Genomic DNA, 24,128 nt, shown 5'->3' with positions numbered 1-24,128 from the left:
AATGCAGACCGCCAAATTGCTTCATTGGTGCCTGCCAAGCAGGGGAGTCACTCCTTTACCCCAAGGGAGATTTCTTCAGTCCTCTAGTCTTTAGTAGAGCGTAGAAGTTCCAGGATTCATCTTCAGATTTTCGTCCAGGGATATTTAAAGTTCTGGTTACAGAGGTTCCTTACTTACACCTAAGTAAGGGGTTGGACTAGCTCTGGGGACCCACCTATGGGAGGGTTTAGAAAGAGGGCTGACTACACCAATTTCCTTTGTCCAGTTTCACACCAGAGCAGGGGCTGGAAGCCTCTGAACCGGTTTGAGCTGGACTATGCACAGGGACACCAAATGTGCCCCCAGTGCTGGACTTCAAAGCACTCTGAGAGTGCTCCCACCCAGCCCCAATACACATCAGCCTGTCTGGGAGGTGGTTACACCTCCCTGTGACAGGAAACGTATTGTCCAGGCCTCCTCTACCGGATTTTCGGTCAGCAACAAGAGGTCAGACTTGTGTCTGTGGCTGCAGCATCCATTTTGTGATGCCAGGGCTCAATTAAGTTTCTACCGGGAATTCCAGTGCTGCCATGTCTCTCCCTCTAGAAGGGTGGGATCATACTCCCACACCAGTTACTGGTGTGGGGGTATGGTTTCAAGGTGTTTAACACCAAACATGACATGTTTCCGTGCCGCCAGTCCAAAGTTAGCATTTACAGTTTGGTTATAATGCACTTAAGAGTATATGGTCAGGCTGCACCACTGACAACCCCGGAGAATAGATTCCGAAGGCTGCAGAGGGTCTCAGCTCATGCCTGGGCACCCTCTCACATATAACCAAGCACCCTGCCTTCAGGATTGATAAGGCCTGCCATAGGGGTGACTGATAGGTTTGTATGTGCAGTGATAGGTGACGTATAGTGAACCTATACCTCAGTAAGGGGTGCATGCACCACCTTACCCAGGCTGCAGTAGCAAACCTGTGGTGTCATTTTGGGTGGCTTTCCAGGGGTAGAATAATACATGCTTCAGCCCCTGGTAGGCCTCTGGGGTACCTTTGCCCTGGGTACCTAGTATACCATATACTAGGGACTCACAAGGGCACCTCAGGATCCAATCTGTGGTGTACCTAAAGTACATACAATCAATTTAGAGAGGAGGCAGCTAGGCGGTGGCCCTGAATAGCAGGGTCCTAGCCAGACTAAAGTGTTCAGTCACCTATGGTACCATTAACTCCCAAATGTGTCCTCAATGACTCAAACTCATGCTAGTAGATATTGTATAGCCGTATACAAGGGGAGAGAGCTCACCATCACAGTAGTTTCTATTTTCCTTTTCGCTGTAATGGATATTGCTTCCTATAAGTCATCAAATTATGTGAAATGTAAAGCCCATGTTTATACACTGTTATGAGCTATTTGTCTATCGATTCAGATTATCTCATAATATTGCCTCACTTACCAAATTCTCAAGCGTCTGGTTGCAAAGGAATTTATAATAAGTAGTCAGTGCATCTTCATATCTAAAAATGAAGACAAAGGCACTATTTGTCACACAAACCAATCTATACCCTCGTAACTCTGACCTTACCTGTAAAGTTTCAATTAACCATACGTGAACAAAAAAAACGAACCCTTCCAAGATATTACTCGTTCTTAGCTAAATAATGCTTAGAGGACATTAGCTGGCATAATTTTCAGCTCTTACTGTGGGAAAGCCATGTAACCAGTCCATGGCGTTCAGCGTGAGTGCCATGGGGCATATCAGCAACGAGGCGATAGAAAATTATCGCCGCTTTTGCGGCTGTTTTTGGCCGAAAAGCGGCGATAATTTTATCGCCTAATTGGCAAGGTCATGCTAACACGTGAAACCTTGCTTTAGCGTACGAAATCTTAATGCCCAGCTTTGCATCTATAATGAGATGCAAAGTGGGCGTTCCTGACCTAACATGACAGGAGAAATGTCGCTAAGCGACATTTCTCCTATCATCAAGCCCCACGCTATGAAGCATAGCGGCAAGATAAGTAGCGATAACCCCTGTTATCGCTACTTTCCTTACGCCTGCTTCAGGACTGACTTAGCCATGATATCCTATGGAAGGTGGATATCATGGCTAGGTTTGTGAGGCCCTATCAACAAGCTAACACCACATTTTGTGAGATTATCATAGGGTTTCCAGCGATAATCTCACGTTAGGCAGTTAGCGGTAGGATTTTTATCGTTTTTGAGATAAGCGTTGCTAATAGCACGCTATCTCAGCGATAAAAATCCACGCTAGCCGGCGATAATTATCCTCACGCTAAGAGCGCTTAGCGATAATTATCGTAGGTTGTTGTTGATATGCCCCCATATTGGTTCTCCCTTTTATACTTGTGTGGTTCATATCCACGTCTTCTCCTATCCTCTGTGGCGGCCTTGTTAGCAAGTATATATTATCACCCAGATTGATCTCAAAGTTTACTAGATTGTGGTTACTCACTGTTCGGTGTCAGAAACTGCCCATGAGAAATTGTGATTACCTATTTACGAAACTGTCCATGAGAAATATCTAATCTCTCCGTGCAATAGGTCTGGTTCCCCTTTGACAATATGCGTGGTACATGGAGTCCATAGATAGAGACATATTATCGTAACAGCTGAACTCCACATGATTTGAGGGCATCATACTAATATTTTTAAATTACCAGAAGACACAATATTCCAAATTAAACTATTTTATGTTAAGATAACTAACGAGGGACTGGTTTCTATGCGCGTCTCCATACGTTTCCAATAGATTTAATGATTCACAAAATATTTAGCAGTAGATACAGCCCTCATGTGTTGGCTTTTCTGTGAAGTAAATATATTCCATAGTGTGTATTGATCCAAATTACGGACAAGCTAAATTAGTGTCCTAATTATAAATGCTGTAGGTTTGGTCATTTTGCATACTAGTCAATCATAATAGTAATTTTATCTGTGATGCCCAAGGGGTGAAATAAGATCAGACTTAAATCAGAAGGTAAAAGGAGATAGAAAGACAAAAAATAGTGATCAGATTGTGATGATTCCGTCCCAAATTTGAACTATAAGTATAAACAAATTACAGTACATTGGAAACAGTAGTATGTACATAATATCTAGGAAATGACCTATATTTGTAGTATTTCACAAGGTCGTATAGCACATCACAAAAATATACAGCATGCTGATTGATGACAATATACCAATACCATTAATCATCACATTTCACAAAGTCGTATATCACATCACAGTAACGATAATGCATACTGAATGTTGACAATATGCCAATACTATTGGTTGTCACATCTAATACATGTTCATTACATTTATATAGTGGCCTCTAATGGCACACAGTTGTCCAATTATTACAAAGAGAGGTCATTTCCTAGATATTATGTACATACTACTGTTTCCAATGTACTGTAATTTTTTAATACTTCTGGTTCTAATACGGGATGGAATCATCACCATCTGATCACCATTCTTTGTGTTTCTGTCTCCTTTCACCTTCTTATCTAAGTATGATCTTATTTCACCGCTTGGGGGATAACAGATAAAATTACTATTATGATCCATAAGTATGCAGTTATAATAAGGACACTAATTTAACTTGTCCGTAATTTGCATAAATACACACTATGGAATATATTTACCTTACAAAACAACCAACACATGATGGCTGTATCTACTGCTAAATATTTTGTGAATCATTAAATCTATTGAAAACGTCTGGAGACGCGCCTATACACCAGTCCCTCGTGAGTTTTCTTCACATAAAATAGTTTCCTTAGGACTATTGTATCTTCCGGTAACTTAAAAATATTACAATAATGAGCATCAGACACTATTATGACCTTAGTATGAAGCCATCCAATCATGGGAATTTCAGTTGTTAGGATAATATGTCTCTATATCTATAGACTCTTTAGGAAGGTGGAATCTGACTACATGGTTGCCCCCTCTTTTTTTCTGGTGGTTTGATGGTTTGTGACTTAGTTTGGCTGGGAACCTGCTATTCAGGTCCCCAGCCTATCTGATTTCTCTTACAAATTGATTCCATGTACTTTAGGTGCACTCCAGATTGGATTCTGCGGTACCCTTGTGAGTCCCTAGTATATCGTATACTATGTACTCAGGGCATAGGTACCTCAGAGGCCTACCAGGGGTGAAGCATGTATTATGCCACCCCCGGGAAGCTCTCCAAAATGACAGGTCTGCTACTGCAGCCTGGGTAAGGTGGTGCATGCGCCCCTTACTGAGATATAGGTTCACTATATCTCACTTAATACTGCACATAGAAACCTATCAGTCACCCCTATGGCAGGCCTTATCAATCCTGAAGGCAGGGTGCTTGGTTATATGTGAGAGGGTGCCCAGGCATTTGCTGAGCCCCTCTGCAGCCTTCGGAATCTCTTCCCCGGGGCTGTCAGTAGTGCAGCCTGACCGTATACTCTTAAGTGCATTATATCTAAAACGGTTAATGCTAACTTTGGACTGGCTGCTCGGAAACATGTCGTGTTTGATGTCAAACACCTTGGAATCATACCCCCACATCAATTCCTGATGTGAGGATATGATTCCACCCTTCTAGAGGGAGAGACATGACAGCACCGGTATACCAGATACCAACTTAACAAAGCCCTGGCATCACAAAATGGATGCTGCAGCCACAGACACGGGTCTGGCCACCTGCTGCTGACCGATCTCCGGCATGGGAGGCCTGGACAAAAGGTTTCCTGTCACAGGGAGGTGTAACCACCTCTCAGACAGACAGGCTGATGTGTATTGGGGCTGGGTGGGAGCACTCTCAGAGTGCTTTGAAGCCCTGTACTGGGGGCACATTTGGCGTCTCTATGCATAGTCCAGCTCAAACTGGTTCAGGGGCTTCCAGCCCCTGCTCTGGCACCACCCCTCTTTCCAAACCCTCCCATAAGTGGGTCCCTAGAGTTAGCCCAACCCCTTCCTTAGGTATAAGTAAGGAGCCCCTGGCAACAGGACTTTAGATATCCCTAGACAAAATTCTCCAACTGAATCCTGGAACTTCAACGCTCTACTCAAGACTAGAGGACTGAAGAAATCTCCCTTGGGGTCAAGGAGTGACTCCCCTGCTTGGCAGGCACCAACGAAGCATTTTGCCGGTCTGCATCTACAAAGCTACCGCCGGACTCCGATTTATTTGCAGCCCAGGAAGAGGATCTCCAGACTTCTCAGAGACTGACCCGAGTCCCCAGCAAGGCTGAGATGCGCAGCCCTCGTGAGTAACGTGGAACCAGAACTCCTGGTCACCGTGCACATTTGCAAGTGCATTGACTTCTCAACGTCTCTTGAAATTCAGCTTAGGGTTACTTGTAGCCCCTACCTCGAGCAGAGAATCCACTGAAGATTTTCGGCATATTCACCCCGAATGACCCGTGGGCTACCATTTTGTGACTCCTCTTGAGGTCCCTTCGTGATCCCTGGTCCGTTGACTGGTGGGTCACTGTGAAAGCAACTTTGATTTTCCTTGGGCTTCCCTGATTGCTCCAGATGTGCCCTGACTCCCCACCAAGTGGTGAGTACCTCAGACCTTGCTGGTCTGCACCGAAGCATCTTTCTTCTTTCTGTGTGGGTTGCTGTTGCCAAGGCTTGTTGTGTCCAATCCAGGCACCGACGCTGCAGCACTCGACATCTTTCGTGGGACAGCTCGAATCCAGCTCCTGGTTGTCCTCGACAGCACCTGGTCCTCGTGGCTGAAGAGTCAAGCTTCACCTTCTTCACCTGAAATCACCCGACATCGGTGGGCATTCGCCTATCATGCCCCTGGTCACTGGCTAGTGACCTAGACTCTGTCCCCTCTGGTTTCAGGTTCTTCTCAACTTTAATCCAGGCTTGGATCTCTTTGAACACTTCGCATCTTCCCGGCAGCAGCACTTCTTCGCTGGCTCCCATTGAAAACGACGATGCGACCCGACACCATTTGACATCTAAAGCAAACAAAATGAGGGTGAAGGCTGTTGATACCGCACCTGACAGATGAATAGTGTTTTTATTTAAGAATCATACAGTGCAACGAACCAAGGAGCACTCCCCTCTACGCTCCTCAACCAGGAACAAGTCCTATCACAAAATTAAACACAACAGGGTTCAGCACTATTCAAGAAAAGTCAATGAATATATGAAGGAATGTCCAAAACGTCGATGTAGTTTTCTTTGAAAAATTCTTTTCTTTATTTCGTATTTTCATAAACATGAAGAATCATAGCCTTATAGACATGAAGAATCATAGCCGAAGCGTTTCATCTCTTAAAAAGAGACTTCTTCAGAGCTATTGAGAAAACATATGTAAAATATAATTTACTTCTCAGAGAATATTAACATACATACAAATGCAAAACCAAAACATTTAAAAAAAGACAAATCTAGTAACTTAAATTACTGAATAGTTAACATTTATAAAGAATGAGCAATAATTATCTCTTGATTTAAGAAGAAAGTCCTGTATACTGACAAAGTTTTTTTATCAAAAAAATCTAAATATGATAAGACAAACTTTAGTGAAGTTTACACCCTATTCGGATGCTCATTTGTTGATCCAAAAATATCACCATAAATCTTTGTATAGTAATTGATATAATTTCTTCAAAGATCAATATAGAGGGTGTTCAGATTCATTATTAATGTAATTCGAACTGATGACTGAAAATTCCAATATTTCAATAAACTTCTTGTATGATGAACATTATCTAAAAGAGTAAATATATGACTGGTAAGATAACATCAATTAATGTCTACTCAATATATCTATACATAAATATATCACCATTTTATGAATTCTCAGCGCATGTACAAGCGACATGATATTCTCGAAACCCAATTTGAATAAACATTTTATGTCTATAATTATCAGTATTTTGTCATTTGATGTTCAAGCAACAATGAAGAGAAATATTTAAGAGATTTCGGAAATGAGAGCAAAAGCTGGGAAAATCACATTAAAATGTTATGTGACCTTAAATGGCAAGCCAGCCGCTATATCATGCTACCTACAAAATAGCTGCTACTGCCATTTAATCGAAACGAACAGTCAAGTATTTGTCCATATATTCATTAATAAGAACCATGATCTACAAAAAGTTCCTAAATATTCATTTTCGGCTTAAAGCCGCCAACGTAATCTAATATTTGGTATATGATGACGGTGCAATTATATATACAAAAAACATAAAATACAATAGTTTGAATGTCTGTGTAAACACCAATAGCAGAAAAAAATTAATTAGCATTCCTGTATGTTCAACTAGTTCTATCTTAAAAAAACATGTTTAGTATAATCCCATAAAATATGTGGGCAAGATAAAATCTAGATCTACCCACATATGCCCATATAAGTATAGATGTCATCAAATATTGTCTCTACATTAACATTGCCCAAAACTATCAATGCCATTATACACAAAATTGGTTTAAATCAAGACAAGCTATATTGTTCAAAAATATCAGCGCACACAATGTCATATCATATTTAGCAACGTCCAACATAAACGAAGAAAGAACGAGAAGTATAATGATCTACTGTCCATGGTAAACCAAATCAAGTTGATATAAATATATTGGCTTATTGTGTCAATAGTTGCGGGTTGGTGCAAAGTACCATGGTAACAAGGACCACAAAATTAAATGTATACATTAAGCATTGATCAGGGTGCGCACGATGTTATAATTGTAAAAACAATATAAGCATGACATACTATCAATATGGAAATTAAAAACCTACTCTGTTGGTCTGAGAACGTATTCAGTGCACAGCTCCCCACTTATTGATAGAAGAATCGCACTATCTTTTCTACAAAAGGAAAGGTTACTATTTCCTAAATAAACTCACCAAAGTGGCATGGTGGCCCGTGACTCCCGGTCTCATCGTTTTCAGATAGTAAACCGAGCACCTAAACGTGGGCGTATTTAAATCCCCCGCTCTATGATATGCACCACCTGTTGAGGAGTAAGGATCAACGACGACCTTGAACGCAGCAAAATGAAAAGTAAATGCGGCGGCCATCTTTAAATAGTAAAATAAGCGAATCAGCTAAGATGTTATTGTATGTTATACCATGAGTTCCGAAAATCCAAATTACAGATTTTATTTGGGATTATCTCTATGCTTTAATATCAACAGTTATGAATAGAGATTACATCAGACCGATGAACAGTATAATTCGGGAGTCTCACATAAATCAAATACGAGTCTCAAACGCCACATACAACTTATAAAAGCGGCGGCCATCTTTAAATAGTACACACGGACCGAAAATGTCAAAAGTAGTGGTCAAAAACATTATTATGGATGGAATAGGCACAATATCTTAATCATACAATGCTGCTTGCATGATGTGTAAAGCAAATAGAAATATAGGTACAGAGACATCATGACCACGTATCTGTCATACAGACGAAAAGGACGATAGTAAGTGAGATATAAGGGTTTCAAAAACAGTTACAGCACCATGTCCAATTCTATACGGGGTCTATTTTTACACTAGAGTCAATAATAGGTTTATTGTTTACCCTTAACTTTGGACGTCAATGTCTCCTTCCTATTCCGAGACAAAACTCTTTTCTCTGCATTGTCGAAACATGATTGATTGTAACCTCTCTTAGAGAAATTCGTTTTGATTTGATGAATATTTTTAGTGAAATCTTTGTCCATGCTGCAGTTACGTCTAGCGCGTACCATTTCACCATATGGTATGGCTTTAATGGTGGATTGAGGATGAGCGCTGGTGGCATGTAAATAGCTATTGCAAGATGTCTTTTTCTTATACATATCACTATGTATATTTGTCCCACTTATAAACAGTCTCAAGTCAAGAAACTCCATGCTGACCTCAGAGTGTTGGATGGTTAATTTGACATTGAAGCTGTTCATGTTCAGATAATCATTATACATGTTTAGACTCTCAACTGTGCCGTGCCAGATCATAAAGATGTCATCAATGTAGCGTCCATTTGACACCTATGCACCCGGCTTCCCTGGGCGGGGTAACACGAGTACTCCAGTGCTCTCATGGGTGTTGACCCTAGAACTTCCTAAGTCTAAAAGGGTTTGGTCCTAGCTCATCTCTAAGTGTCCCTAATCTTTAAAAATCTAACCGCGACTTAACCCATAGAAGCTAACGGGAGCTCGCGGCTGTGTTCTCACACTGCACACGGCACCCGTGGGTCCCCTGTGTCACTACCTTGGGTAGTTCCTTGGGGTCCCAGCGATTCTACATGCCCTAGGCCTTGTGTCTAGTTAAGTCGTGGTTCTTATACCACTATTTTAGAATACGGTTTGGCTCGCCGCTAGGGCATAACGTGTATTTGTGCTATTTTACTGTAATATTTGAAGTGTAACTTATGTGTTTAGACCTCTAGCCTCATAAAGAGACTAGTAGGGTGTGTTTAGAAATAAATACATATATTTTATATATATACCTGGTGTGGTTGCCTTTCATTTGGTCATTCAGGAGATTATAGACTGGTAAAACAAGCTGCTTTACATTCCTTCAAGACTTAGCCTGGATGCTGCTCTCCATAGCTACCACTAGGATAGCTTTCAATAAAGGTTGTCTTTCACCTATCATCAATAAGGGTTTGGTTGGACTGGTGCAGGGTGCCCACTATAACTAATGGACAGCATATACCAGGCCAACTTCTCACACTCTGGAAGAAAAAGAAAATAGCGAATACTACTGGGAACGCATGGGTGGGAACTGGGCAATCAAAGTGTGTCATGTATTATATAGGAAAAGCATTTTTTGTTTTCCCAATAAATTTGGCATCGTTTGACAAATCATCGTGAAAGTTTCAAAACTAGTGGGGCGCTCCAGTCAGCTTCTCCCTTGAAAGTTTTGGGGTGATTCGCCAAGCTGGGGCCGAGATAAAACGGGGGTCCCAAAACGTGTTTTCTCCATGTTATTTTCCATAGGAAACTTTAGACACGGCTACAGCCCGAACTGCTGAACGGAATTATACCAAATTTTGCTAAAAGGTAGCCCTTGGGTCAGAAAGAGCCCTTTTTGTTAAATGGTGTAAATCCGTTCAGTAGTTCCTGAGGAATTTGAAATATAGAGTTCGGAAAATCAATTTCCCATAGGAAACTTTAGACACTGCTACGGCTCAAATTGCTGAACGGAATTACACCAAATTTGCCAAAAAGGTAGTGCTTGGTTCAGAAAGCGTTCGTTTTGTTTAAATGGTGAAAATCCGTTCCTTAGTTTTTGAGATATTAAAGGAAAGAAATCTTTATATATCTGGGCTAGACCTAACTACACAAGCACAAGCTTGGTTCTAATTGAATGCCAACCCTTCAATCCAGGAAGTGTTGGCAGCCATCTTGGTGCAATGCTTTATAGGTCTCGCCTAGTGATGCAGCGCATGTGCTGTTCACTACACAAACACCACTGCACTACCCTAAACCCTAAAATACTACCTCCTGCATGACCCCCTACAATGGCCGAACACCACTGCACTGCCCTAAACCCTAAAACACCACCCCCTGAATGACCCCTATACTGCCTGAACAACACTACACTGCCCTAAAACCTAAAACACCACCCCCTGCACGACCCCCTACACTGCCCGAACACGACTGCACTGCCCTAAACCCTAAAACACCACACCCTGCACGACCCCCTACACTGCCCGAACACCACTGCGCTGCCCTAAACTGTAAAACACTACCCCCTGCACGACCTCCTACACTGCACGAACACCACTGTACTGCCCTAAACCCTAAAACACCACCCCCTGCATGACCCCTTACACTGCCCGAACACCACTACCCTGCCCTATACCGTAAAACACCACCCCCAGCATGACCCCCTACACTGCCCGAACACCACTGCCCTGCCCTAAACCCTAAAACACCACCCCTGCACCACCCTCTACACTGCCCGAACACCACTGCCCTGCCCTAAACCCTAAAACGCCACCCCCTGCACGACCCCCTACACTGCCTGCACACCATTGCACTGCTCTAAACCTTAAAACAACACCCCCCTGCATGGCCCTCTACACTGCCCAAACAGCACTGCACTGCCCTAAACCACCATCCCTGGCACAACACCCTACACTGCCCGAACACCACTGCACTGCCCTAAACCCTAAAACTCCACCCCCTGCACGACCCTCTACACTGCCCGAACACCACTGCACTGCCCTGAACCCTAAAACACCACCCCCTGCACGACCCCCTACACTGCCCGAACACCACTGCACTGCCCTGACCCCAAAAAAACACCACCCCCTTCATGACCTCCTACACTGCCCGAACACCACTGCACTGCCCAAAACCTTAAAACACCACCCCCCTGCACGACCCCCTACACTGCCCGAACACCACTGCACTGCCCTAAACATTACAAAACCACCCCGTGCACAACCCCCTACACTGCCCGAACACCACTGCACTGCCCTGAAACCTAAAACACCACCCCCTGCATGAGCCCCTACACTGCCAGAACACCACTGCACTGCCCTGAACCCTAAAACACCACCCCCCTGCACGACCCCCTACACTGCCCGAACACCACTGCACTGCCCTGAACCCTAAAACACCACCCCCTGCACGACCCTCTACACTGCCCGAACACCACTGTACTGCACAGCCCTAAACCCTAAAACACCACCCCTGCACGACCCCCTAAACTGCCCGAACACCAATGCTCTGCCCTAAACCCTAAAACACCACCTCCTGCACGACTCCCTACACTGCCTGAACACCACTGCACTGCCCTAAACCCTAAAACACCACCCCTGCACGATCCCCAATAATGCCCGTACACCACTGCACTGCCCTGAACCCTAAAACACCACCCTCAGCACGACCCCCTACACTGCCCAAACACCACTGCACTGCCCTGAACCCTAAAACACCACCCCCAGCACTACCCCCTACACTGCCCGAACACAACTAGACTGCCCTGAACCCTAAAACACCACCTTCAGCACAACCCCCTACACTGCCCGAACAACACTGCACTGCCCTTAACCCTAACACACCACACCCTGCATGACCCCCTACACTACCCGAACACCACTGCGGTGCCCTGAACCCTAAAACACCACCCCCTTCACAACCTCCTACACTGCCCAAACACCACTAGACTGCACTGAACCCTAAAACACCACCCCCAGCACAACCCCCTACACTGCCCGAACAACACTGCACTGCCCTAAACCCTAAAACACCACCCCCTGCACAACCCCCTACACTGCCCGAACACCACTGCACTGCCCAAAACCCTAAAACACCACCCCCCTGCACGACCCCCTACACTGCCCGACCACCACTGCACTGCCCTAAACACTACAAAACCACCCCCTGCATGACCCCCTACGCTGCCTGAACACCAATGCATTGCCCTGAACCCTAAAACACCACCCCGCTGCATGGCCCCTTACACTGCCGGAACAACACTGCACTGCCCTAAACCCTAAAACACCACCCCCTGCACAACCCCCTACACTGCCCGAACACCACTGCACAGCCCAAAACCCTAAAACACCACCCCCCTGCACGACCCCCTACACTGCCCGACCACCACTGCACTGCCCTAAACACCACAAAACTACCCCCTGCATGACCCCCTACGCTGCCTGAACACCAATGCATTGCCCTGAACCCTAAAACACCACCCCCCTGCATGGCCCCTTACACTGCCCGAACACCACTGCACTGTCCTAAACCCTAAAACACCACCCCCTGCACGACCCCCTACGCTGCCCGAACACCACTGCACTGCCCTAAACCCTAAAACACACCCCCTGCATGACCACCTATGCTGCTGGAACACCACTGCATTGCCTTAAACCCTAAAACACCACCCCATGCACGATTCCCTACATTGTCCAAACACCTCTGCACTGCCCTAAACCCTACAACACCACACCCAGCACAACCCCCTACACTGCCCGAACACCACTGCACTGCTCTGAACCCTAAAACACCACCCCCCTGCACGACCCGCTACACTGCCCGAACACCACTGCACTGCACAGCTCTAAACCCTAAAACACCATCCCTGCACGACCCCCTACACTGCCTGAACACCACTGCTCTGCCCTAAACCCTAAAAAACCACACCCGCACAACCCCTACACTGCCTGGACACCACAGCACTGCACTGCCCTGAACCCTAAAACACCACCCCTGCACGACCCCCTATACTGCCTGTACACCACTGCACTGCCCTGAACCCTAAAACACCACACCCAGCACAACCCCCTACAGTGCCCGAACACCACTGCACTGCCCTGAACCCTAAAACACCACCCCCTGCACGACCCCCTACACTGCCCGAACACCACTGCACTGCCCTAAACCCTAAAACACCACCCCCTTCACGACCCCGTACACTGCCCGAACACCACTGCACTGCCCTAAACCCTAAAACACCACCCCTGCACCACCCCCCACACTGCCCGAACACCACTGCATTGCCCAAAACCCTAAAACACCACCCCCCTGCACGACCCCCTACACTGCCCGAACACCACTGCACTGCCCTAAACTCTAAAAAACCACCCCCTGCATGACCCCCTATGCTGCCCGAACACCACTGCACTGCCCTGAACCCTAATACACAACCCCCCTGCATAGCTCCATACACTGCCCGAACACCATTGCACTGCCCTAAACCCTAAAACACCACCCCCTGCAAGACCCTCTGCGCTGCCCGAACACCACTGCACTGCCCTAAACCCTAAAACACCTTCTCCTGCATGACCTCCTACGCTGCCCAAACACCACTGCACTGCCCTGAACCCTAAAACACCCCCCCCTGCATGACCACCTACGCTGCCGGAACACCACTGCATTGCCTTAAACCCTAAAACACCACCCCATGCACGATTCCCTACATTGTCCAAACACCTCTGCACTGCCCTAAACCCTACAACACCACACCCGGCACGACCCCCTACACTGCCCGAACACCACTGCACTGCCCTGAACCCTAAAACACCACCCCCCTGCACGACCCGCTACACTGCCCGAACACCACTGCACTGCACAGCTCTAAACCCTAAAACACCATCCCTGCACGACACCCTACACTGCCTGAACACCACTGCTCTGCCCTAAACCCTAAAACACCACACCCGCACAACCCCTACACTGCCTGGACACCACAGCACTGCACTGCCCTGAACCCTAAAACACCACCCCTGCACGACCCCCTATACTGCCTGTACACCACTGCACTGCCCTGAACCCTAAAACACCACACCCAGCACGACCCCCTACACTGCCCGAACAGCACTGCACTGCCCTGAACCCTAAAACACCACCCCCTGCACGACCCCCTACACTGCCCGAACACCACTGCACTGCCCTAAACCCTAAAACACCACCCCTTCACGACCCCGTACACTGCCCGAACACCACTGCACTGCCCTAAACCCTAAAACACCACCCCTGCACGACCCCCTACACTGCCCGAACACCACTGCACTGCCCTAAACTCTAAAAAACCACCCCCTGCATGACCCCCTATCCTGCCCGAACACCACTGCACTGCGCTGAACCCTAATACACAACCCCCCTGCATAGCTCCCTACACTGCCCGAACACCATTGCACTGCCCTAAACCCTAAAACACCACCCCCTGCAAGACCCTCTGCGCTGCCCGAATACCACTGCACTGCCCTAAACCCTAAAACACCTTCTCCTGCATGACCTCCTACGCTGCCCAAACACCACTGCACTGCCCTAAACCCTAAAACACCACCCCATGCATGACCCCCTACATTGCCCGAACAACACTGGACTGCCCTAAACCCTATAACACCACACCCTGCATGACACCCTACACTGCCTGGACACCACAGCACTGCACTGCCCTGAACCCTAAAACACCACCCCTGCACGACCCCCTATACTGCCTGTACACCACTGCACTGCCCTGAACCCTAAAACACCACACCCAGCATGACCCCCTACACTGCCCGAACACCACTGCACTGCCCTGAACCCTAAAACACCACCCCCTGCACGACCCCCTACACTGCCCGAACACCACTGCACTGCCCTAAACCCTAAAACACCACCCCCTTCACGACCCCGTACACTGCCCGAACACCACTGCACTGCCCTAAACCCTAAAATACCACCTCTGCACGACCCCCTACACTGCCCGAACACCACTGCACTGCCCTAAACTCTAAAAAACCACCCCCTGCATGACCCCCTATGCTGCCCGAACACCACTGCACTGCCCTGAACCCTAATACACAACCCCCCTGCATAGCTCCCTACACTGCCCGAACACCATTGCACTGCCCTAAACCCTAAAACACCAGCCCCTGCAAGACCCTCTGCGCTGCCCGAACACCACTGCACTGCCCTAAACCCTAAAACACCTTCTCCTGGATGACCTCCTACGCTGCCCAAACACCACTGCACTGCCCTAAACCCTAAAACACCACCCCATGCATGACCCCCTACATTGCCCGAACAACACTGGACTGCCCTAAACCCCATAACACCACACCCTGCATGACACCCTACACTGCCTGAACACCACTGCCCTGCCCTTAACCCTAAAACACCACCCTCAGCACGACCCCCTACACTGCCCAAAAACAACTGCACTGCCCTGAACCCTAAAACACCACCCCCAGCACTACCCCCTACACTGCCCGAACACAACTAGACTGCCCTGAACCCTAAAACACCACCCCCAGCACAACCCCCTACACTGCCCGAACAACACTGCACTCCCCTTAACCCTAACCCTAACACACCACACCCTGCATGACCCCCTACACTACCCGAACACCACTGCGGTGCCCTGAACCCTAAAACACCACCCCCTTCACAACCTCCTACACTGCCCGAACACCACTAGACTGCACTGAACCCTAAAACACCACCCCAAGCACAACCCCCTACACTGCCCGAACAACACTGCACTGCCCTAAACCCTAAAACACAACCCCCTGCACAACCCCCTACACTGCCCGAACACCACTGCACTGCCCAAAACCCTAAAACACCACCCCCCTGCACGACCCCCTACACTGCCCGACCACCACTGCACTGCCCTAAACACTACAAAACCACCCCCTGCATGACCCCCTACGCTGCCTGAACACCAATGCATTGCCCTGAACCCTAAAACACCACCCCCCTGCATGGCCCCTTACACTGCCCGAACACCACTGCACTGTCCTAAACCCTAAAACACCACCCCCTGCACGACCCCCTACACTGCCCGAACACCACTGCACTGCCCTAAACCCTAAAACACACCCCCTGCATGACCACCTACACTGCCGGAACACCACTGCATTGCCTTAAACCCTAAAACACCACCCCATGCACGATTCCCTACATTGTCCAAACACCTCTGCACTGCCCTAAACCCTACAACACCACACCCAGCACGACCCCCTACACTGCCCGAACACCACTGCATTGCCCTGAACCCTAAAACACCACCCCCCTGCACGGCCCGCTACACTGCCCGAACACCACTGCACTGCACAGCTCTAAACCCTAAAACACCATCCCTGCACGACCCCCTACACTGCCTGAACACCACTGCTCTGCCCTAAACCCTAAAACACCACACTCGCACAACCCCTACACTGCCTGGACACCACAGCACTGCACTGCCCTGAACCCTAAAACCCCACCCCTGCACGACCCCCTATACTGCCTGTACACCACTGCACTGCCCTGAACCCTAAAACACCACCCCCTGCATGACCCCCTACACTGCCCGAACACCACTGCACTGCCCTAAACCCTAAAACACCACCCCCTTCACGACCCCGTACACTGCCCGAACACCACTGCACTGCCCTAAACCCTAAAACACCACCCCTGCACGACCCCCTACACTGCCCGAACACCACTGCATTGCCCAAAACCCTAAAACACCACCCCCCTGCACGACCCCCTACACTGCCCGAACACCACTGCACTGCCCTAAACTCTAAAAAAACACCCCCTGCATGACCCCCTATGCTGCCCGAACACCACTGCACTGCCCTGAACCCTAATACACAACCCCCCTGCATAGCTCACTACACTGCCCGAACACCATTGCACTGCCCTAAACCCTAAAACACCACCCCCTGCAAGACCCTCTGCGCTGCCCGAACACCACTCCACTGCCCTAAACCCTAAAACACACCCCCCTGCATGACCACCTACGCTGCCGGAACACCACTGCATTGCCTTAAACCCTAAAACACCACCCCATGCACGATTCCCTACATTGTCCAAACACCTCTGCACTGCCCTAAACCCTACAACACCACACCCAGCACGACCCCCTACACTGCCCGAACACCACTGCACTGCCCTGAACCCTAAAACACCACCCCCCTGCACGACCAGCTACACTGCCCGAACACCACTGCACTGCACAGCTCTAAACCCTAAAATACCATCCCTGCACGACCCCCTACACTGCCTGAACACCACTGCTCTGCCCTAAATCCTAAAACACCACACCCGCACAACCCCTACAGTGCCTGGACACCACAGCACTGCACTGCCCTGAACCCTAAAACACCACCCCTGCACGACCCCCTATACTGCCTGTACACCACTGCACTGCCCTGAACCCTAAAACACCACACCCAGCACGACCCCCTACACTGCCCGAACACCACTGCACTGCCCTGAACCCTAAAACACCACCCCCTGCACGACCCCCTACACTGCCCGATCACCACTGCACTGCCCTAAACCCTAAAACACCACCCCCTTCACGACCCCGTACACTGCCCGAACACCACTGCACTGCCCTAAACCCTAAAACACCACCCCTGCACGACCCCCTACACTGCCCGAACACCACTGCATTGCCCAAAACCCTAAAACACCACCCCCTGCACGACCCCCTTTACTGCACGAACACCACTGCACTGCCCTAAACTCTAAAAAAACACCCCCTGCATGACCCCCTATGCTGCCCGAACACCACTGCACTGCCCTGAACCCTAATACACAACCCCCCTGCATAGCTCCCTACACTGCCCGAACACCATTGCACTGCCCTAAACCCTAAAACACCAGCCCCTGCAAGACCCTCTGCGCTGCCCGAACACCACTGCACTGCCCTAAACCCTAAAACACCTTCTCCTGGATGACCTCCTACGCTGCCCAAACACCACTGCACTGCCCTAAACCCTAAAACACCACCCCATGCATGACCCCCTACATTGCCCGAACAACACTGGACTGCCCTAAACCCTATAACACCACACCCTGCATGACACCCTACACTGCCTGAACACCACTGCACTGCCCTTAACCCTAAAACACCACCCTCAGCACGACCCCCTACACTGCCCAAAAACAACTGCACTGCCCTGAACCCTAAAACACCACCCCCAGCACTACCCCCTACACTGCCCGAACACAACTAGACTGCCCTGAACCCTAAAACACCACCCCCAGCACAACCCCCTACACTGCCCGAACAACACTGCACTGCCCTTAACCCTAACCCTAACACACCACACCCTGCATGACCCCCTACACTACCCGAACACCACTGCGGTGCCCTGAACCCTAAAACACCACCCCCTTCACAACCTCCTACACTGCCCGAACACCACTAGACTGCACTGAACCCTAAAACACCACCCCCAGCACAACCCCCTACACTGCCCGAACAACACTGCACTGCCCTAAACCCTAAAACACAACCCCCTGCACAACCCCCTACACTGCCCGAACACCACTGCACTGCCCAAAACCCTAAAACACCACCCCCCTGCACGACCCCCTACACTGCCCGACCACCACTGCACTGCCCTAAACACTACAAAACCACCCCCTGCATGACCCCCTACGCTGCCTGAACACCAATGCATTGCCCTGAACCCTAAAACACCACCCCCCTGCATGGCCCCTTACACTGCCCGAACACCACTGCACTGTCCTAAACCCTAAAACACCACCCCCTGCACGACCCCCTACACTGCCCGAACACCACTGCACTGCCCTAAACCCTAAAACACACCCCCTGCATGACCACCTACACTGCCGGAACACCACTGCATTGCCTTAAACCCTAAAACACCACCCCATGCACGATTCCCTACATTGTCCAAACACCTCTGCACTGCCCTAAACCCTACAACACCACACCCAGCACGACCCCCTACACTGCCCGAACACCACTGCATTGCCCTGAACCCTAAAACACCACCCCCCTGCACGACCCGCTACACTGCCCGAACACCACTGCACTGCACAGCTCTAAACCCTAAAACACCATCCCTGCACGACCCCCTACACTGCCTGAACACCACTGCTCTGCCCTAAACCCTAAAACACCACACTCGCACAACCCCTACACTGCCTGGACACCACAGCACTGCACTGTCCTGAACCCTAAAACCCCACCCCTGCACGACCCCCTATACTGCCTGTACACCACTGCACTGCCCTGAACCCTAAAACACCACCCCCTGCATGACCCCCTACACTGCCCGAACACCACTGCACTGCCCTAAACCCTAAAACACCACCCCCTTCACGACCCCGTACACTGCCCGAACACCACTGCACTGCCCTAAACCCTAAAACACCACCCCTGCACGACCCCCTACACTGCCCGAACACCACTGCATTGCCCAAAACCCTAAAACACCACCCCCCTGCACGACCCCCTACACTGCCCGAACACCACTGCACTGCCCTAAACTCTAAAAAAACACCCCCTGCATGACCCCCTATGCTGCCCGAACACCACTGCACTGCCCTGAACCCTAATACACAACCCCCCTGCATAGCTCACTACACTGCCCGAACACCATTGCACTGCCCTAAACCCTAAAACACCACCCCCTGCAAGACCCTCTGCGCTGCCCGAACACCACTCCACTGCCCTAAACCCTAAAACACACCCCCCTGCATGACCACCTACGCTGCCGGAACACCACTGCATTGCCTTAAACCCTAAAACACCACCCCATGCACGATTCCCTACATTGTCCAAACACCTCTGCACTGCCCTAAACCCTACAACACCACACCCAGCACGACCCCCTACACTGCCCGAACACCACTGCACTGCCCTGAACCCTAAAACACCACCCCCCTGCACGACCCGCTACACTGCCCGAACACCACTGCACTGCACAGCTCTAAACCCTAAAATACCATCCCTGCACGACCCCCTACACTGCCTGAACACCACTGCTCTGCCCTAAATCCTAAAACACCACACCCGCACAACCCCTACAGTGCCTGGACACCACAGCACTGCACTGCCCTGAACCCTAAAACACCACCCCTGCACGACCCCCTATACTGCCTGTACACCACTGCACTGCCCTGAACCCTAAAACACCACACCCGGCACGACCCCCTACACTGCCCGAACACCACTGCACTGCCCTGAACCCTAAAACACCACCCCCTGCACGACCCCCTACACTGCCCGATCACCACTGCACTGCCCTAAACCCTAAAACACCACCCCCTTCACGACCCCGTACACTGCCCGAACACCACTGCACTGCCCTAAACCCTAAAACACCACCCCTGCACGACCCCCTACACTGCCCGAACACCACTGCATTGCCCAAAACCCTAAAACACCACCCCCTGCACGACCCCCTTTACTGCACGAACACCACTGCACTGCCCTAAACTCTAAAAAAACACCCCCTGCATGACCCCCTATGCTGCCCGAACACCACTGCACTGCCCTGAACCCTAATACACAACCCCCCTGCATAGCTCCCTACACTGCCCGAACACCATTGCACTGCCCTAAACCCTAAAACACCACCCCCTGCAAGACCCTCTGTGCTGCCCGAACACCACTGCACTGCCCTAAACCCTAAAACACCTTCTCTTGCATGACCTCCTACGCTGCCCAAACACCACTGCACTGCCCTAAACCCTAAAACACCCCCCCCTGCATGACCACCTACGCTGCCGGAACACCACTGCATTGCCTTAAACCCTAAAACACCACCCCATGCACGATTCCCTACATTGTCTAAACACCTCTGCACTGCCCTAAACCCTACAACACCACACCCAGCACGACCCCCTACACTGCCCGAACACCACTGCACTGCCCTAAACTCTAAAAAACCACCCCCTGCATGACCCCCTATGCTGCCCGAACACCACTGCACTGCCCTGAACCCTAATACACAACCCCCTGCATAGCTCCCTACACTGCCCGAATACCATTGCACTGCCCTAAACCCTAAAACACCACCCCCTGCAAGACCCTCTGCGCTGCCCGAACACCACTGCACTGCCCTAAACCCTAAAACACCTTCTCCTGCATGACATCCTACACTGCCCAAACACCACTGCACTGCCCTAAACCCTAAAACACCACCCCATGCATGACCCCCTACACTGCCCGAACAACACTGCACTGCCCTTAACCCTAACACACCACACCCTGCATGACCCCCTACACTACCCGAACACCACTGCGGTGCCCTGAACCCTAAAACACCACCCCCTTCACAACCTCCTACACTGCCCGAACACCACTAGACTGCACTGAACCCTAAAACACCACCCCCAGCACAACCCCCTACACTGCCCGAACAACACTGCACTGCCCTAAACCCTAAAACACCACCCCCTGCACAACCCCCTACACTGCCCGAACACCACTGCACTGCCCAAAACCCTAAAACACCACCCCCCTGCACGACCCCCTACACTGCCCGACCACCACTGCACTGCCCTAAACACTACAAAACCACCCCCTGCATGACCCCCTATGCTGCCTGAACACCAATGCATTGCCCTGAACCTTAAAACACCACCCCGCTGCATGGCCCCTTACACTGCCGGAACAACACTGCACTGCCCTAAACCCTAAAACACCACCCCCTGCACAACCCCCTACACTGCCCGAACACCACTGCACTGCCCAAAACCCTAAAACACCACCCCCCTGCACGACCCCCTACACTGCCCGACCACCACTGCACTGCCCTAAACACCACAAAACTACCCCCTGCATGACCCCCTACGCTGCCTGAACACCAATGCATTACCCTGAACCCTAAAACACCACCCCCCTGCATGGCCCCTTACACTGCCCGAACACCACTGCACTGTCCTAAACCCTAAAACACCACCCCCTGCACGACCCCCTACGCTGCCCGAACACCACTGCACTGCCCTAAACCCTAAAACACACCCCCTGCATGACCACCTATGCTGCCGGAACACCACTGCATTGCCTTAAACCCTAAAACACCACCCCATGCACGATTCCCTACATTGTCCAAACACCTCTGCACTGCCCTAAACCCTACAACACCACACCCAGCACAACCCCCTACACTGCCCGAACACCACTGCACTGCTCTGAACCCTAAAACACCACCCCCCTGCACGACCCGCTACACTGCCCGAACACCACTGCACTGCACAGCTCTAAACCCTAAAACACCATCCCTGCACGACCCCCTACACTGCCTGAACACCACTGCTCTGCCCTAAACCCTAAAAAACCACACCCGCACAACCCCTACACTGCCTGGACACCACAGCACTGCACTGCCCTGAACCCTAAAACACCACCCCTGCACGACCCTCTATACTGCCTGTACACCACTGCACTGCCCTGAACCCTAAAAAACCACACCCAGCACGACCCCCTACACTGCCCGAACACCACTGCACTGCCCTGAACCCTAAAACACCACCCCCTGCACGACCCCCTACACTGCCCGAACACCACTGCACTGCCCTAAACCCTAAAACACCACCCCCTTCACGACCCCGTACACTGCCCGAACATCACTGCACTGCCCTAAACCCTAAAACACCAACCCTGCACCACCCCCTACACTGCCCGAACACCACTGCATTGCCCAAAACCCTAAAACACCACCCGCCTGCACGACCCCCTACACTGCCCGAACACCACTGCACTGCCCTAAACTCTAAAAAACCACCCCCTGCATGACCCCCTATGCTGCCCGAACACCACTGCACTGCCCTGAACCCTAATACACAACCCCCCTGCATAGCTCCATACACTGTCCGAACACCATTGCACTGCCCTAAACCCTAAAACACCACCCCCTGCAAGACCCTCTGCGCTGCCCGAACACCACTGCACTGCCCTAAACCCTAAAACACCTTCTCCTGCATGACCTCCTACGCTGCCCAAACACCACTGCACTGCCCTGAACCCTAAAACCCCCCCCCTGCATGACCACCTACGCTGCCGGAACACCACTGCATTGCCTTAAACCCTAAAACACCACCCCATGCACGATTCCCTACATTGTCCAAACACCTCTGCACTGCCCTAAACCCTACAACACCACACACAGCACGACCCCCTACACTGCCCGAACACCACTGCACTGCCCTGAACCCTAAAACACCACCCCCTGCACGACCCGCTACACTGCCCGAACACCACTGCACTGCACAGCTCTAAACCCTAAAACACCATCCCTGCAAAACACCCTACACTGCCTGAACACCACTGCTCTGCCCTAAACCCTAAAACACCACACCCGCACAACCCCTACACTGCCTGGACACCACAGCACTGCACTGCCCTGAACCCTAAAACACCACCCCTGCACGACCCCCTATACTGCCTGTACACCACTGCACTGCCCTGAACGCTAAAACACCACACCCAGCACGACCCCCTACACTGCCCGAACAGCACTGCACTGCCCTGAACCCTAAAACACCACCCCCTGCACGACCCCCTACACTGCCCGAACACCACTGCACTGCCCTAAACCCTAAAACACCACCCCTTCACGACCCCGTACACTGCCCGAACACCACTGCACTGCCCTAAACCCTAAAACACCACCCCTGCACGAACCCCTACACTGCCCGAACACCACTGCATTGCCCAAAACGCTAAAACACCACTCCCCTGCACGACCCCCTACACTGCCCGAACACCACTGCACTGCCCTAAACGCTAAAAAAACCACCCCCTGCATGACCCCCTATGCTGCCCGAACACCACTGCACTGCCCTGAACCCTAATACACAACCCCCCTGCATAGCTCCCTACACTGCCCGAACAACATTGCACTGCCCTAAACCCTAAAACACCACCCCCTGCAAGACCCTCTGCGCTGCCCGAATACCACAGCACTGCCCTAAACCCTAAAACACCTTCTCCTGC

At 50.4% G+C, this 24,128-nt stretch overlaps 1 long non-coding RNA gene across 1 annotated transcript in view; it reads right to left on the bottom strand.

The window, feature by feature from the left end:
• LOC146835364 (uncharacterized) overlaps positions 1-7,890 on the bottom strand; it is a 31,767-nt gene extending 23,877 nt beyond the window's left edge. The window contains exon 1 of the long non-coding RNA XR_014960427.1: positions 7,847-7,890. This is a non-coding gene — a long non-coding RNA (uncharacterized LOC146835364). The remainder of the gene's footprint in view (positions 1-7,846) is intronic.
• Between the last annotated feature and the right edge of the window lie 16,238 nt (positions 7,891-24,128).

The sequence above is a fragment of the Triturus cristatus genome, chromosome 4_2, assembly GCF_964204655.1.
Source record: "Triturus cristatus chromosome 4_2, aTriCri1.1, whole genome shotgun sequence".
In the NCBI taxonomy this organism is placed as follows: Eukaryota; Metazoa; Chordata; class Amphibia; order Caudata; family Salamandridae; genus Triturus; species Triturus cristatus.
Note: the sequence above shows the minus strand (reverse complement) of the source record. Positions and strands in the feature narration are given on the sequence as shown.